The following is a 15,476-nucleotide window of genomic DNA, read 5'->3' as shown; positions in this document are numbered from 1 at the left end:
TCCGAGTGCGGGCGGTGGGCCAGGTGGCTCAGCAGGGCGCAGCAGCCCTCGGCACGCGCCGAAAGCGGCATAAGGAAATGCTTTATTTGCACCCCCCGCACACAGTTGGCCTGTGGAACTCACTGCCACGGCGATCCAGAGCCGTCATAGCAAAAAAGGGAAGGGCTAGTTATATGGCCAGTGACGTGAGACCACCCAGCCTTTCAGAGTAGCGGCCGTGTTAGTCTGTATTCGCAAAAAGAAAAGGAGGACTTGTGGCACCTTAGAGACTAACACATTTTTTTGAGCATAAGCTTTCGTGAGCTACAGCTCACTTCATCGGATGCATTTGCTGGAACTATAGGGCTAAATTCAGTGTCTTCCACCAAATGCATCCGATGAAGTGAGCTGTAGCTCACGAAAGCTTATGCTCTAATAAATTTATTAGTCTTTAAGGTGCCACAAGTCCTCCTTCACCCAGCCTTGTATTAGTTAAGATTAAAACTGTTTAAGGGCTATAAGCCTTCATGCGGCCACCTGGAATAACCAAGGCACTAACTTCCTGGGGTAAGGAATAAGTTTCCATAATTGTCCACTCCAGAGTTTGTTGCCTTTTTACTCCTAGGGGAATTCTGCATTAAAAAATTAAAAATTCTGTGCGCAATATTTTAAAATTCTGCAAAATTCTACATATTTTATTTGTCAAAATAACACAACCATAATCACATTGGTTTCAATTATTTTGGTAATTTAATTAAACTGCAATGCAATGGATGGAGAAGCAGAGTGGGGAGCATTGGAGGAAATCCCCAAACCCCCTCAGTCTAACAGTAATGTAGCTAGTATTCACCCTTTCTTCTAGTTGTTAGTCAACAAATATATGCAGCCATCTGCTCACGGTTACATCATAGACAACTGAAGAGCAAGTGAGGGCTGGGGACTCGAACTCACAATATTGGCTACTGACCATCTCCAGAAAGGTTGGTAGCAAACAGTTCATGGAGCACATTTTAATACAAAATTTTTTCAGTCCCAAAATTTAGACAGGTTCTAATTACTAAAGCGCCATAAGCATTTCTAAGGCCACACTTTACAATAAGACTCCTTTACACCACTCTGGCAATGTAAAGGAGCTTTAACATTTTTACACCTGTTTTATACTCCTGGGGGAATTCAGTAAGAAGAATTAGAACACTTCAGTAAGCAGGCGACTGCTACATTCTGCTCTGCCTGAGAGGACAGAGTCTGTTCCACACCCACCTCCTGAGAAACACCCCATAGCCCTGCCCCTCCACACCAAGCATGCCACAATAGCAAGCGAGAGGAACAGAATGCCTCTGTCTCTCTCTCTCTCTCTCTCTCCTATGTATGACTACCCAGCTCTCCTGTCCCTGCAGTGATTTGTGTCTCTCCTGGCTGCTCCGGGTGGCCAAACTGATCTGTCTGCACTGCCAGGGAGGGGCACATGACCACTCTTGCAGCTTCCCTTTGTATCCCCATTAGAAATCATTTTTCTGCAGGGAAGCAAAGGAATCTGCGGAGGTCATGAATTTTGTGCACGCGCAGTGATGCAAAATTCCCCCAGGAGTACCCCTTCCTCAGCGGCATCTATTAGCTCAGAGGTGGGCAAACTACGGCTCACGGGCCACATCTAGCCCACGGGACAGTACTGCCCGGCCCCTGAGCTCCCAGCTGGGGAGGCTAGCCCCCGGCCCCTCCCTTGCTGTCCCCTCTCCCCCACAGCCTCAGCGCGCGCCACCAGCGCTCTGGGCTGCTGCTTTTGCTGGGCAACGTGGGCGGCATGGCTGGCTCCAGCCAGGCAGTGTGGCTGCGAGCTCCTGCTGCTCTCAGCAGCATGGTAAGGGGGCAGGAAGTGGTGGGGGTTGGATAAGGGGCAGGCGGTTCCAGGGGGCAGTCAGGGGACAGGGAGCGGGGGCAGTTGGATGGGGTGGAGGTTCAAGGGGGGGTCGGGGAAAGGAAACAGGGGGGTAGGATAGGAATGGGAGTCCTGGGGGGCCTGCCTGGGGGTGGGGGTGTGGATAGGGGTTGGGGCAGTCAGGGGACAGGGAGCAGGGGTGGTTGGACAGGAGGTGGGGTCCTGGGGGGGTGGTTAGGGGCAAGGGTCCTGGGAGGGGGCGATCAGGGGACAAGAAGCAGAGGGGCTTGGATGGGTTGGGAGTTCTGAGGGGGGCAGTCATGGGGAAGGAAGTGGGAGGGGACGGATGGGGAGGGCATCAGGCAATTTGGGAAGGCACAGCCTTCCCTACTCGGTCTTCCATAGAGTTTCACAACGCCAATGTGGCCCTCGGGCCAAAAAGTTTGCCCACTCCGTATTAGTTGCTGCCAGATGTAGAATACCTTACTAGACTGGATGGTTCACCATTCTGAACTAGTATGGCAAGTCCTATTTTGCAATCTATGTTATATGAAGAATTTTAGCTGTTTAAAGAAAGATTTGAGGCAGATAATCTACAGCACACTGGTAATGAGGTTGGATATTGCAACATCTCAAAGCAATGATCATTAGTCAACATAATATTGAGTTTCTATTCTCAGAGTTCACTGCATGTAATAAGAAGAGACTATTTCAGAGATGAATTGCTTGGAGTCCATCCACACTGAAAGAGATTTTTCAGTTTGTATTTCTGTGAGACTCTCACTTGTTTTCTAGCTGAGTCTTGAAGACAGGGTGCAGATAACTAAAAGTATTTGAGAGATTATAGTCGGTTCTGAACAGTTCCATACCTTATTATAATTATTGGCAAAATATCCTCCTAGATGAGAAACTTTTCCTAACTCTACCCAGCTGGGCATGAATTATAGTTTAGTTTAAAAGCAACTAGTGATTTTGTTCCTTGCAGTAAGACTAAATTAAATTATTTTGTAGTGTTGGAAGGGAGGTGAGCTCTGAAGTGGTAGACAACAAGATTAGTTGGCTTTAGGAGTACACCATACTCCCCTACACCAGTCTGGTTGGTGGCTCAGCAGGGGACCGAGCTCCCTGCCTGCCCTAGCTCTGTGCAGCTCCTGGAAGGGGCTGCCGTCTCCCTGCGGCCCCTAGATGCTGGGGCATCCAGGGATTGGGAGGCTCCACGTGCTGCCCCCACCCTGAGTACCAGCTCCACATGTTCCATTGACCAGGAACCATGACCAATGGGAGTGGGGGGCAGTGCCTGTGGGCGTAAAAGCAGTGTGTACCGCACAGAGCTGCCTGGCCACCCATGCACCTAGAGACTGCAGGGACCTGGCGACTACTTCCAAGAGCCCCGGTAAGTGCTGCCAGAACCCTACACCCCAACCCTCTGGCCCAGCCTGGAGCCCCCTCCTGCACCCCAAACTCCGCATCCCCGGTCCTAGCCCCAATCAGAGCCCTCACCCCTCCTGCACCTCAATCCCCTGGCCCAGCCCGGAGCTTCCTCCTGCACCCCAAACCCTTCATCCCCGGCCCTACCCCAGAGCCTGCACCCCCAGCCCAGAGCCCATACCCCCCTCCTACACCCAATCCCCTGCCCCAGCCCAGTTAAAATGAGTGAGGGTTGAGAAGAGTGAGTGATGTGGGGGCGGAGCCTCAGAGAAGGGTGGGGTATGGGTGGGGCCTCAGAGAGGGGGCAGGGCAGGGGTGTTTGGTTTTGTGTGATTAGAAAGTTGGCAACCCTACAGTGCCTGATGTCAGCAGGGCTGCTCCAGCCAAAAGGAAGAGCTATTGGTTTCCCAGTGGGGGATACCAGCCCTTCTTACTGAGCTCCAACTCCACCATCCCTCAGCAACTCTCAATCTTGTTGTAGAGAAATAAAAATTTAGGACGTTCCTTGTAATAAGGACTGTTGACAACCGTAACGGGAGGCCTCTGGGGTGCCTCTGACAGTTGCGCATCACAAGCACAGCACTGGGTTGGAGCTCAGTCTCTTCTTTGTGGAGCTAGGGGTTCTAGGTCAGTCTCAAGCCCTCTGGCTGAGAGAGACAAAATGGCTGTTTTCCCTTCTGCAACAGGGAGCAACGCTAGGTTTGCTTCTCCTCCTGCTGCTGTAACCCAACTCCTTACAGCCAGCTGTCTCCCACAAACAGTGCCCCTGCCCAGCTCTCTGTGCACGTGTCAGGCTGGTCCCAGCCATATGCAAGCTTTCCAGGGTCTGCAGATGGTCTTCCAGGCCACACAAGCAGGTTCTGATATGGTAACTCCTCCTCCTCCTTCCAAACAAGGGGTCTGTCTGGTGCAGCTCTAATGTCAGGATGGTCCCAGCCATGTACAGGCTATGCAGGATCTGTATGTGTTTGCCCTGCTTTGTCAGTCAGACTCCAGGTACCCAGGCCTCACAAGCAGTTTGTGTCCCTCAAGCAAAAGCCAGGCAAGCAGTTTCAGTCGTATTTCCCCTTTCCTCTATGCTTCTGACTGCATGAGCTGCTAGAAGCTCCTTTTCTCAAGCCCCCAAAATACCAAGGAGGTTACATTTATCACAGATTTATATTTTGGTAGTGCCTAGAAGCCAGTTAATTCAGGGCTGCACTGTGCTATTTGTTGTGCAAACATACAGTAAACAACAGTCCTTACCCCTAAGAGTTTTAGGATCTCCATTGTTCTTTGATCTATGACAGCATCAGCTGATGCAGAGTTCTTTTTCAAGAAGAGATCAGCTTTTGGAGTATTATAGAATAGCTTTGGCACTTTAAAACAATATCAAAATTATATTTTTCAAGTAGTTGAAACAGGAATTGTCAAATTATTTGGTTGACAGCCTTGATGCTGCAAACACTTCAAGTGATGGCTTATCATCAAGGTACAGCTGCTAGTTTGCTGGCTGATCTTTGTGGACCTATTTTGACTTATTTGGGTGAATGATTAACAGGAATAAGTGGGAGTGAAGCAATCTCCAAAGACTTTTGCTATTGTCTTGTTGCCTTGGTTAAATATTTCAGACTGCTGCCAGCAGTGAGAAAGACTATATCTACCTCAGTGGATGCACTCAGAGCTGTAAAATGAAGCATATGGGGTCAAGCCCTCAGCTGTCCCTATGTCATGCTCCTGCAGCTGAGGTTGGGCTGGAAGTGAAGATGACTCTCAGTAACTTTTCCATTCTCTCAAATCTATTCTGTGGACTGTTTCCCTCCAACACAGAGTAGCCCAAGGGATGCTGTAAATTATATCAGTTGGAGCACTTTCATAAGGACTACTCCACCAGCTGATGATTTATCTTGGGGGAATCCTTGCCGGACTCTTTAGGGCAGCTATCCAGCTGTTTTGGTCTGCTGCTACAGCACAAAACAGCTGGAACATGAGCCAAAGAGCTGGTACATAATCTTTCTCTATAGGATCTGGTTCTGTGTTGTGGTTTATCTCCTTTTGGTGGTGCCTCCTGCCAGCCTGGGAGTCATAAACTGTATGAAGAAATGTAACACATGAAGAAATGTAATACCTAACACAGGTATCATTTCATGTGGAGAGGATGGAACACCTAGATATTGCAAATGGAGAGTTCCTGAGATTATAGCAATCCAACCTTGGGCTGAAATAGTTTTTAAACTTTAGAGATGAGGATAGTGTTATTAACACAACAGCAGTTGGGCAGTTGGGAAGGTTGCATGAACCTGATCAAACCAGTTCAGTCTTTTTGTAGTTAATGTGTTTTTTCTTTTGTATCTATAGGTGTGTTCACTTTGAATAGTTTAATAAAAATGGGATATAGTTATCTGTAGTATAGTGAAGTCAAAAGAGTTACAGTGAGGATTAATTTGGCCCAATAACTTTATCAGTAATACACCCAGAAATACCCAACCCCAAGGTGCTCAGGTCAAATGAAAACATTATAAAATATAAGATATGAAAACCTCTTAAAATACATAGTTATAGTTGGGGAGGTACTTTCCTTATAAGCATCTGTGTACAGGAGAGTTCATATAACTTGTTCAATGCTATACAGCAACCTAGTGGCAGGACCAGGATGAGAAGTGAGTGGCCCACTGATCTCACCAGTTGTGCAGCTGCATGGCTGAATTTAACAGCAGCTATTTAAAAAAAAATGAAAATCAAACAAAATATACTTTGTAAATGTTGCATTCCAAACACTGAGGCATTGTGCTACTGGATAAGAAGTAGCATAACATTGATTATTAAAAAAGTCAGTCTAAGAGTGTCATTTCGCAAACCCTTACTCACATGAATAGTTCAAACTAGGATGAGGCAGAGGAAGGCGGGGTTAAAGCACAGGACTGAGAATCAGGCAATGTGGGTTTCGTTAGAGAGATCTAGTCAATTTTCTCTCTGGGAAGTCACTTGATGCCTGCTTTTCAGGAGTGCTGAGCACTTGTAGCTCTCGTTGATCTCAACGGAAATTGGGAGGGTTCAGCACTTCCTTAAAGTCATACTCACAGAACAAGGCACTTCTAAGCACAGAGGCGAACCTGGTTTATTTTATTTATTTATTTATTTGTATTAATGTAGCCTCTAGGAGCCCTAATCATGCCCCCAAATCCTACTGTGCTAGGCACTGTACAGACCGAAAGTAAAAAATGGTCTCTGCCTCAAAGCAATAATAAACTATATCTTCCTCACAAGGTGTTAGGAAGATTTTATTCTTTAATGTTTGTAAAGCTGAGTGAGCTCATTGGCTAGAGGTGCGGTAGAAGGACAGTATTATTCAATTGGATTGGTTGAAAGTTTCCATCAACTGTTTTTCAACAGAAAATTGGGTTTCCAACAAAATAATTTTTTTGAGGAAAGTGTTTGCTTTCCATGGAAAATCTTGATTTTTCATCTAACCGCCCAAAATTTTAGGCTTTCATGGTTTTTTTGCACAAAAAGTCTAAATTTTTCATGGGAATCCTCCTCCCAAATTTCCAGTGAACTCTTTTTAATCTGTTTGCATTATCCAAGTAAAATGAAAAACAAAAGAGACTGCATAAATATTGAAAGTAGAATTATTCAGTAACTCCATTTAATAACTTATTCTTTAACCTGAAAGTGTCTCTTTATGGCAGTATAGTTAATACTATACAGAATAATATAAATTATTACATTGAGAACAACAGGTCTGAGCAGCTGAATGTCCAACTTGTCGTGTGTTACATTTCAGCTGTAAATACCGTATTAGTGTATTTTATTTTTTTGATATTTCTTTCTGTGATACAATACTTATTTCACTGAACAGAAACTCGATGAACAGGTTCTTGTTGATTGCATTTGGCTTGTTTTAAAAGATACTTGACTGGTTTTCAGCTGATACAGCAACTTAAAATACTAACCCAAAATGGAACCTACCTTAAAAATACATATTCAAAAGAATGTCCTGACTGAAAAAAAAAATCTATCTGTTCTGTAAAAGTGAGGCTGCAACACCAGGATTCTGTTTTCTCTGTTAGGCAACCCTGTCTGAACAAATCTGTGGCAGTGAGTTTAATTTTGTATCCATTGTTCTATCTAATTGCTCTGTCTACTTGCTTAGTTCTTTTTAGCAGGTTATGGTAATAAAGAAGCTTAGTCTCCTGAAACTCTTGGGGGGCATGTGGGGGTGGGGAAGGACTTTTTGTTGTCTTGCCTGCTCAAGAATGCAACAAACAGATTACCCACAGGCATGCAGCCACAGAGCTAACACAGATGTAGCATTAGACCTACCACCTTAGACAGTGTGTCTATTATTTATGTCAGGTTTCAGAGTAGCAGTCGTGTTAGTTTGTATTCGCAAAAAGAAAAGGAGTACTTGTGGCACCTTAGAGACTAACAAATTTATTAGAGCATAAGCTTTCGTGAGCTACAGCTCACTTCATCGGATGCATCCGATGAAGTGAGCTGTAGCTCACGAAAGCTTATGCTCTAATAAATTTGTTAGTCTCTAAGGTGCCACAAGTACTCCTTTTCTTTTTATTATTTATGTATCACTGTATGTGATGTTTTACAGTGCTATAAATAACTCAGCAAACAGAAGACAAGATCCAGATGCTAAAGAGTTTATAATAAAAAAATACAAACTAGTATTGTTTTAATACTTTGTGCTTTGTATTAAAACACAGGCACTCTACTGTACTGTGTCTGAATGTTAAGTATGTAGGCCTTCTGGAATGGGAGCATTTTAATTTTGTTTCTTTTGATTTTTCCAATGGCCTACTCAGTTTCTAGGCACGTCACATAATTTAAAGCACACATACACAAGATATAAATTCTTTAATAAGCTAGTCTCTGCAGTTATCCAATTTATTCAGGTATTGAACTGCCCCCCAAATAAATAAAACCCAGATGATATGAAGATGAGGGAATGTGTTGGCAAATGCCAATGGGTTACTGTACTGAGTGGGAGGTAGAAGAAGGTACAGTGTCACAAAATGATAAAGGAAAAAAAAGTGTTAGAGTGCCTGAAGCAAATGTAGGGTGTGCAGCCATGTGTTGGAAGTCAGAAAATAGATGCAGACAGGTGTGGAGTTGCATAAAGCCTTTAAGGTAATGATGAGAAGCCTGATGTGGACGATGTGAAGTCAGTGTACAGATTTGAGAAACAGGGAAAATTGCTGCTGTAACTGTGGAGCTCAGCACTTTGACGGGAGTGTTTCATCATCAAAGGGCTCTGGAAGTTTGTTTTAGTACCTAATGCACAGAAAATCACCTACACTAATTTCTTTGGTGGCTACCTGTCCTTCTACTTGGGTGTTCTCATTGGGGGTGGGGGGTGGTGGTGGAAAGGAACATACCTTATATGTGGCAGAACACTGGTTTCGTATTTACTGGTGGTAGCTGGATGCATTGTTTTGGTCTACTGGAAGAAAAGAGACCAGCCAACTTAATCTTGCTAGTTTACAAAAGTATATTACACCATTTCCATGGGAAAACTGACTTGCATCAATGCCAACAAGAGAGAATAGCTGAACATCTGGTTTCCAGTTTTCAAATATGCAGTTAATGCAGATAACCTTGTTACATATAGGTTAAGGATGTATTACTGTTTTTCTTATATAAGATTCCTAAATCAAACAAGGACTACAACTTAGCCCCAAACTCAGATGAAGTGGGCCAAATTCTTCCATGGCAAAACTCCTTTGAAAAAAAATATTGTGCATTATACAAATGTTGTCACTTACGTTGCTTCCACATTAGGCTAATAGCTACTAGTTGGGATGCATAATTACAAAATATTAAGATAAAAGAGAAGCATGTGCTGAAAACTTTAACTCCTTCAGAACATGAATATCATCAAAGTGCTATACTTATTGTAGCTAGTTACAATGGTGCATATTTATTACTTTCCAATAGAACTAATTTTTTATTAAAGAAGGAGTAAAGGGACATATATGATGAGATCAGGAGAGCGTGAAAGTTAGAGGTATCAGGGGAGGGGAGACCATAAGAAGATACTATAGTTATTGTATTATCTAAGGGTATGTCTACACTAGAAAATTAGGTCGATTTTATAGAAGTTGATTTTTAGAAATCGATTTTATACAGTTGATTATGTATGTCCCCACTAAGCGCATTAAGTCAGCGGAGTGTGTCCTCAATACCATGGCTAGCATCGGTAGCTATCAGTTCCCACAGCTATCTGTTGGAATTCTGGGTTAAGCTACCAATGCCTGATGGGGCAAAAACATTGCTGAGGGTGGTTTTGGGTACATGTCATCAGTTGCCCCTTCCTTCCCCCCTCCCTCTGTAAAAGCAACGGCAGACAATCGTTTTGCACTTTTTTTCCTGGGTTACCCGTGCAGACGCCATTCCATGGCAAGTATGGAGTCCGCTCAGCTCACTGCTGCTGTTGTGAGCATTGTAAACACCTCACACATTATCCTGGAGTATGTTCAAAACCAGGCTAAGGGACGCCAGCACAAGGACAATTGTGATGAGGACATGGACACAGACATTCCTGAAAGCACAGGCTGTGGCAATTGGGACATCATGGCGGCAGTGGGGCTGGTTGATATAGTGGAATGCCGATTCTGGGCCTGGCAAACAAGCACAGACTGGTGAGACCGCATAGTGTTGCAGGTATGGGATGATTCACAGTGGCTGTGAAACTTTCGCATGCATAAGGCCACTTTCCTTGAACTTTGTGAGTTGCTTTCCCCAGCCCTGAAGCACAGGAATACCAAGATGAGAGCTGCCTTGACAGTTGAGAAGCGAGTGGCAATAGCCCTGTGGAAGCTTGCAACGCCTGACTGCTACCGGTCAGTCAGGAATCAATTTGGAGTGGGCAAGTCTACTGTGGGGACGGCTGTGATCCAAGTAGCCAATGCAATCAATCACTGACTTTCTGCTATCAAGGGTAGTGACTCTGGGAAATGTGTAGGTCATACTGGATGGCTTTGCTGCAATGGGGTTCCCTAACTGTGGTGGGGTGATAGACAGAACACATATCCCTATCTTGTCACCGGACATCTTGCCAACCAGTATATAAACCGCAAGGGTACTTCTCAATGGTGCTGCAAGCACTGGTGGATCACAAGGGATGTTTCACCAACATCAATGTGGGATGTCCGGGAAAGGTGCATGACGCTCACATCTTTTGGAACTCAAGGCTGTTTGAGCAATTGCAAGAAGGGACTTACTTCCCAGACCAGAAAATTACCATTGGGGATGTTGAAATGCCAATAGTTATCCTTGGGGACCCAGCCTACCCCTTGCTCCCATGGCTTATGAAGCCGTACACAGGCAGCCTGGACAGTATCATAGAATCATAGAATATCAGGGTTGGAAGGGACCTCAGGAGGTCATCTAGTCCAACCCCCTGCTCAAAGCAGGAACAATCCCCAATTTTTGCCCCAGATCCTGAAATGGCCCCCTCAAGAATTGAACTCACAACCCTGGGGTTAGCAGGCCAATGCTCAAACCACTGAGCTAGTTTGTCAGATCTTTGTCAGGTTTGTCAGTAGTAAGGAGCAGTTCAACTATAGGCTGAGTAAGTGCAGAATGGTTGTAGAATGTGCCTTTGGACGTTTAAAAGCTCGTTGGCGCTGTCTACTGACTATGTTAGACCTCAGCACAACCAACATTCTCATTGTTATTGCTACTTGCTGTATGCTCCATAATATCTGTGAGAGTAAGGGGGAGATGTTTGTGGTGGGGGGTGGGGTGGGAGGTTGAGACAAATCACCTGGTGGCCGATTTTGAGCAGTCAGACACCAGGGCGATTAGAAGAGCACAGCTAGGTGCGCTGTGCATCAGAGAGGCTTTGAAAACCAGTTTCATGACTGGCCAGGCTATGGTGTGACAGCTGTGTGTGTTTCTCCTTGCTGCAAACCCGCCCCCTTTGTTCATTTTAATTCTCTGTAAGCCAACCACCCTCCCCTCTTCGATCACAGCTGGCAAAGGAAATAAAGTAACTATTGGTTTGAAACCATGCATTCTTTCTTTATTAATTAAAAAAAAGTGAGATAACTGACAAGGTAGCCCGGGTGGGGTGGGGTGCGGGAGGAGGGAAGGACAAGGCCACATTGCTTATTGTAGCCACACTACAAATCAAAAGTATTTGAATGGCAGCCTTCTGTTGCTTGCGCCATCCTTGGAGTGGAGTGGCTGGGTGCCTGGAGCCTCCCCCTGCGTTCTTGGGCATCTGGGTGAGGAGGATATGGAACTTGGGGAGGAGGGCAGGCAGTTATACAATGGATACAGCTGGGGTCTGTGCTCTTGTTGGCTTTCCTGCAGCTCCAACAGACACTTCATCATGTCCATTTCCTCCCCCATTAGCCTCAGCATTGCCTCCTACCTCTACTCTTTGCACTCACTTAATGCTTTCCTGGCCTCTGCCACTGAATGCCTCCATGCATTAAGCTGTGCCCTATCAGTGTGGGATGACTGCATGAGCTCGGAACACGTCATCACAAGTGTGGTTTTTTTGCCTTCTAATCTGTGATAACCTGAGAGACAGAGAAACATTTGCACCTGGGGGGAGATAAAAAGGGAGAGTAAAATTAAAGATGATACATTTCTGAGAACAAAAGGGAGACTCTTTCACAGTGAATTAAGCAATTCACAGCAGACAATACATGTGCTTTAGGTACAAGGTCGCATTTTGCCTTTTATATTGAGCGCCTGCTGGTATGGTGATGCATCACACATGGCTGGGCAACAGAATTTGGTTTCCAGGCAGCCATGCTAAGCCTTTTGGTACGCTAGGTTGGCTTCTTACACTTTCATAACATGTGGGAATGGTTTCAAACTGCAGCGCCATCCTTTCCCATAGCAAGCTATGCCGGTTGGGTTTCACATTTAAAAGGAGGTGTTGCGGTTTTTGGGTGGATGTGCAGCACACACCTCCTGTGTGTATTAAGCACTGCCAAATGCCAATTAAATAAAATGTTACAGCTTAAACACTGTACTATTTGCACCTGTATAGATTCACTTTCTCATAACTGTGAAGGTTTAAGTACAGCAATTTACATCGTTTTGTTTTGTTATAATCTAGTAGAGAATCACCTCTCCCACCCCATGGCTATTCTCTGGGATGATCCCTTCCTCCTTCCGCCCGCCACATAGTTATTCTCCGGGATGATCCCTTTTAGCCAAGCGTAAACAACCCTGCATGAACGGAGTCCTTTTACTGTTCCCTTACAAAAATTCCCCTGTTTTCACCAGGTGACCATGAATGATATCACTCTCCTGAGGTTAACACAGAAAGATAAAGACCGAATGTTGCTTGAATGCGACCAAAACCCAGGACCATTCGCTGCCATACTTTGTGCTGCAATGATTCCAGACTACTTGCTACTGGCTTGGTGTGGTAAAGTGAAATAAGGCAGCCCTCCCCAGAAACCTTCTGCAAAGGCTTTCAGAGTACCTCCAGGAGAGCTTCATGGAGATGTCCTTGGAGGATTCCCGCTCCATCCCCAGACACATTAACAGACTTTTCCAGTAGCTGTACTGGCCGTGAATGCATCCCAATTCTTGAGGGCAAATCAAACATTAAACACTATTGCTTTTAAACGCTGTACTGTAGTTACATATGTGCACTCACCAGAGCTGCCTTCTCCGGCTTCAGGGTCAGGGATCCCGCCTTGGGAGGGTATTGGCTCCAGGGTGATGAAAAAGTCCTGGCTGCCAGGGAGAATGGATTCACCGCTTGCCTGCTGCGCATTCTCCTCCTCCTCTTCCTCATCCACAAAATCCTCCTCCTTGTTATGTGAGACTCCCCCCTTGCAGGTGTCCACGGACAGTGGTGGGGTAGCGGTAGGGTCCCCACCTAGAATGTCATGCACCTGATCATAGAAGTAGCATGTATGGTGCTCTGACCCAGAGCGACTGTTTACCTCCTTTGTCTTTTCGTAGGCTTGCCTGAGGTCCTTAACTTTCATGTGGCACTACTGTGTGTCCCTGTTGTACCCTCTCTCCACCATGCCCTGTGCGATTTTGGCATGTATATTAGTATTTCTTCTTTTTGATCGGAGTTTGGCCTGCACAGATTCTTCTCCCCATACAACAATCAGATCCAGTGTCTCCCTTTCGGTCCATGCTGGAGCTCGTTTGCAATTCTGGGGGGACTGCATGGTCACTTATGCTGCTGAGCTCGCCACGCTAACCAAACAGGAAAATGAAATTCAAAATTTCCCGGGGCTTTTACTGTGTACCTGGCTAGTGCATCGGAGTTCAAAATGCTGTCCAGAGCAGTCACATTGGAGCACTCTGGGATAGCTCCCAGAGGCCAATACCGTTGAATTGCATCTGCACTACCCCAAATTCAACCCTGCAAGGTCAATTTTAGTACTACTTCCCTCGCTGGGGAGGAGTACTGAAGTCGTTTTTAAGAGCCCTTTAGGTCAATGGAACGGGATTAGTTGGGTAGACGCATTCATTTTAAAATCGACCTAACGCAGCTAAATTCAACTTTACCCCGTAGTGTAGACCAGGGCTAAGAATTGACAGCTTTTCTTGCATAAGGTACTAAAGTATAGACAGGAGTCTGAGTGGTAACGATGGAAGAAAGGCTACATTTAGAGATATCATAGAAGAAAAAATGATAGGATTTAACAAAGGTTTTGATTTTGTGTGAAGGAAAGAGAGGAATCAAAGAAGACACCAAAATTCTAACCCTAAGTAATAGGGAGGCTTATCAGTTCAGTATTACAGGTTCTCTACTAATAATCTTTTTTCTGTTTGGGAAACAACGTATGGATCACTCATAAAAGAATTGCTTTGTTACTCAGCAATTGTTTTTTTTTCTCTTTATACCCTCCCAGCACATATGGCTATACCTGGGCAGGTCAGTGTTACTGAGTTTTGCTAGCATTCTCTATATGGGACTTTCCTAAACAGAAGAGGCCCCGGTGTATCAATCTTTCACTGGAATTAGTCCATCACAGAAGAAGCCAGGGATTTAAGCCTGCAAGTTTGAATCCATCATATCGAGCCCTGTACAAGAGGGTTTGTATTCAGTCCAGAGACAAGGTGGGTGAGGTAATCTCTCATATTGAACCGACTCCTGTTGGTTAAAGACACAAACTTTCAAGCACCACAGAGCTCTTTTTCCGGTCCAATATTCAGTTCAGACAGGTTGGTATCATTCACAGCAGTCCTGTCAATCAATCACAAGAGTTTTGAAGGTTTTTCTGAAGCTAAGAACAAACGTGTTGGAAACTTACCAGATTGTCTCCCTACACTGGGCAGTAAGAGGGAACTGATGAAGGGTCACAGCTGCCCTGCCCTTTATGCCCTCATACAGGAGTATGAGGAGAATACGGCACGAGTGGCTCCGATGGATGCTATTAGAAAGATTCCAATCTCACCCTGACACATATTCACTGATGATTTTAACTTTGTCTTTAAATGAAGCAGACTTGTGCAGTAGCTTATAGTCAATTTTAAGACCACAAACACACTTTAAAGTAGGAACTGAGCATTTATTTTAAAAATTTTCTAAGCCTAACAATTGCCAACTTTTTGAGAATTCATTACCTAACCGTGTTTTATTTGGTTGCCTGTGCCTGATTTACATTTTAGACAATTGAAAAATATTGGTAGTAATGCCAGAAGCACTGTAAATGGCTATTTGGTCTTTATTTCTACATTTTAAAACAACCATGTACACTGGGCTTTTGCTACTCATGTAGAAATTGGCATAGCTAAGCTTATATTTTAAAAAAATCAGATAGTGATCTCATTATGTGGTAAGCTTTATATAAAATGTCTGAACTCATTCACAAAAACTGTTTATCCACTAATTACATAAGCATTTTTTTTTGTTTGCGTTTATGGGGTGTTATCTCTGTAACATACCAATGCATACCCTGCCTCTAAGGCTTCAGCAGCAGTATGTGATTTGCATTACTGCTTGACTAAGGCTTTACACGCCTCTTCAATTTTTCTTAGGGTGGTGTCCCAAAGGACTTAAGCCAAATTCTCATATTCAATCCTACAGTTAGCCCAAACAGAAATACATTGTACATGATGTGTGTCTGTGTGGGTGTGGGAGGGACGGGGCATTAAGAACCGTATGTGAAGGGAGGGATGTAATTTCATGTGAAGTCCATGAAATAATTAGAGAAACACGGAACAAGTTTGGTAACTACATGACTACTGTTTGTTTCACTCTAAA

The sequence above is a fragment of the Dermochelys coriacea genome, chromosome 4, assembly GCF_009764565.3.
Source record: "Dermochelys coriacea isolate rDerCor1 chromosome 4, rDerCor1.pri.v4, whole genome shotgun sequence".
Taxonomy (NCBI): Eukaryota; Metazoa; Chordata; order Testudines; family Dermochelyidae; genus Dermochelys; species Dermochelys coriacea.
Note: the sequence above shows the minus strand (reverse complement) of the source record.